Source organism: Calidris pugnax, unplaced genomic scaffold, assembly GCF_001431845.1.
Source record: "Calidris pugnax isolate Ruff unplaced genomic scaffold, ASM143184v1 scaffold8, whole genome shotgun sequence".
Classification (NCBI taxonomy): domain Eukaryota; kingdom Metazoa; phylum Chordata; class Aves; order Charadriiformes; family Scolopacidae; genus Calidris; species Calidris pugnax.
In genome coordinates this window covers 4,368,598-4,372,061 of record NW_015090830.1, presented here as the reverse complement: position 1 = coordinate 4,372,061, position 3,464 = coordinate 4,368,598, and positions in this window count along the sequence as shown.

Sequence of the window (3,464 nt, the reverse complement as noted above, 5' to 3'; positions counted from 1 at the left end):
CCCCCCCCCCCCCCCCCCCCCCCCCCCAAAAAAAAAAAAAAAGCCCAACCAGAAAACCTTACAAGAAATCATGCATACCTTTGAATGCATGACAGAAATTTTCTGGAGAAAAACATGAATGTAAATAAAATATCAAAACCTGCTTGCATTGAAGATACTAGCCTGAAAGGTTTCCTTGAAGTTACTGGTTTTTAAAACCTCTAGGTACATTGTTGTTTTGCGTACAACATGCTTAGTATGAAATCTTATTTTTAAGGAAAAGAGTTCCATATTTCTCTCATTCCCCTTTCTTTATTGACAAGATGATACATGAGTGTGAAAAGAAATACACTAACAGCTTATAAATAGAAACATACAGGATTATGAATTATTTTATGACTCCTATGTAAAGAGAAAAGAGGCAAAACTCTTGATATAACAATCTCCTGAATGAGTGCTTGAAAGGCACATGTTGAAGTGGTTTTAAAAAATGAAAGTTCTTAATCATAATATGTTTAAAAATGGATAATACACTGAGGCTGTATGCAAGCAAGCATCTTGTATTTTCTGGGGATACTTGAAACAAGCCCAACCTCTTTGCCTTTGATAATGTCTAATCAAGGGATATGTATTTGAATTAATAAAAAAATATATTATATAGTTTTCAAATCATTGTAGTACAACTGAGTTTCAGCTTATGTTTGAGGGGCATATTATGCTACTGTACTGGCTGATAGGAAATTTTTAAAACTGGTAATTTAACTATAGAAAAACTGCAAGATAGAATTATTCTTTAGCTATTTCTGATGAAAATTAAAAGAGCCATTAAGAAATGTAAAGCCCAAGTTAGCGCAGTACTTCTGAAAACAGTTGTATCTGCAATGGACACTAGTTAGAAGCAAAAAGCTGTTAGTTTAAGCCACAGTGCCTTGAATGTTATATGCTAAAAATGACAATTAACAAAAGGAAAGTTGTATTTTCTTAAAAGAAGATATACAAGTTCTTTAAGAAGCACTGCATATGATGCCAACATGTTGTAAGGAAATACAGAGGTTAAATGCAGTTGACCACAGAATACATGGAGAATGTTTGAGTAGAAACTGGTTATTTGAGTGAATGCGGGCTATAGAGCAAATCTTAAGCTTGACAGAAATTCTCCAAACTACCTTGGCTGAAAAAGTAATGCAGCAATTAAACATTTCTTTCCAGTTGGTGCACTTATAAGGGGCACATAAGCCATAGTTGATAACAATATTAGTTTCACACTTCATGCAAGCTACTGTTTTTGCAGTTGTTAGTATCTTGGCCAAATTTTTACAGTTGAGGATGAAACTGTCATTTACATGTGCAGTGCAGAGAGTTGTCAGGGCTGTCGTTAGCATTTGTGGATGATTTAGTCTTCAGCTTTTCTCTGACTTTTCCAATATGGTGATTTGAGACGCTTTATCCACAATGATTTCTTGTGAATCCTTGAGGGTGAGAAAAATCTCCTTGGAATCCTGTTTCTTCCCAGGGTGCCCTGGCCGTGAGCAGGAGGAAGATGGTATCACCTGAGAGGGGAGCAGCTGAGAATGTTGAGAAAGAGAAGAATAAAAAACTGGGAATAAAGCCAAGAATGGTGCATGGGAGAGGCAGAGGACAATATAAGGAAGACCCAAGGTACAGTTAAAAGCAGGTGGGAATAGGGGAAGAAGGAAGGGATATGAGCTGACTGGGGAATGTAGAGGTTTAAGATATGAGAACAGGAAAGAAGTTAACTAACAGAGATGAAGCAGGTAGAGAAAAGAGGTAACAAAATCAGCCTAGGAGCCTGGAAACAAGAACAGCCTTTTGCAACAGCTGTAGGCTTCTATTGCAAAACATGGCTTTGCCCTAGTGATTCCTATATCTTGACACCAATCTATTGGAAGAAGAGTGGAAGTAAGACTTATCAGTTATAAGTGTAGTCCCCTATATGTTGGCGTTACTACAAAATTCCCTAAAGTTAATTTCTGCGTGGGTAGTTACCCTAAAGTGTTTGCCACTCTTTACTGGCTACCAATTGAGACTAAAAATGAGCTCTGTGCCTCTTTGTTTCTTTGAGACACCCTATCCCTGGCCAGTTTCCCAAATTTATTATTATCTGGCTTTACAATTTTAAGCTTCTTTTTTTTAAATAATTTTAAATATTTGTATACAATGAATGTATTTATTGTTTCAGTCAGAACTGGTTTTTTTTTCTAGAACTTTTTGTGCTGGAATGATAGAACACAAAGCAGTGAAATGACCAAGTGTGAGCATTTCTGTGGATTTTCCTTTTGTTCCTCAGCTGTTTCTATGGAGTAGTCACTGTTGCTATGTATTTTTTCTCTTTGTGATTGCCAGAACATGACTAGCTGGGTCAACATGCTCATGGTTTTAGTGGGGAATAACATAATTGCTACTTGATTAGAGGAGGTATTTTAGAAACAGCTTTTGGAGTTAGAAAAATCCCTATAATATTTAAATTTCTCTAGCAATAGCATAACCATGAGTAATTAACTAAACAAGGGATGGTTAATTGTGATGAGGTAACAACCTCTATAATGGAAAAAGGCTGGAGGAGTAAATCTGAACAATATTCAATATTGTGTTGTCCTGAGCTTTGCTACTACACAGTGTGCACTTATGCATATCAATCTAAAATATCTAGAATGATGAAGCAGTGATGTTTTAATTATTTTAATTAATACTATACAGTCAGACAATTTAAGTAGTTACTTGCCATAGCTGAATAAACCCAACTAAAAGAACCCCTTCTCAGTCTATGTTCTCATGGGTGCACTCAGACAGATGCATTTTCACCTAAAGGCCATGCAGATGCCTGACAGCAAGCTTTTGGGAAGTGTTTTCAGTCATGAAACTTTTAACAGTTAATGGGTTGTTTTTCACAAGCGCAAGAGGAAGAGGAATAAGAATGTGTCACCAGCAAAAACTGGCATGTTACACCCTTTTCTTGCACTTTCTGTATTGTATTCAACCACTGACTTTTGGCCTCATGCATTGCCTTTTATCATTCTGATAAATGCTGAATGTAACTTATAAACTAGCAAAAAAGAAATATTGTGCTTCTTATTTTTTATACAAGTTTTCTTCACAGGCTGCTGAATTTCTAAGTCTGTCAGATCCCACAGCCTTGCAGTTTAGAATGTGTTTGAGCATGAAACTGAATTTTATCATCTTGAATATCATGCTGACAGAGAAAGTGCCTTAAGAAAATTCCTAATGGAGCCAAAACAGAATGTGGTATAGAGATGAAGTAGCTCAGAGGCGAGAGGAGCTGATTTGCACCTTCAAGTGCAGCTGTGGCTCATTTCTGACCCCCATGCAGGGACAGTTTCAGCCCAGTGAAAGTTCAGGGATGCCAAGAATTTTCTGTGAGCAGGAAGAATTCACACTTGCAGTGTACATTTTAGTGAAGGCTTCTGCAAATACAGATTTGCCTCTGGATCACTAGACACCACCAT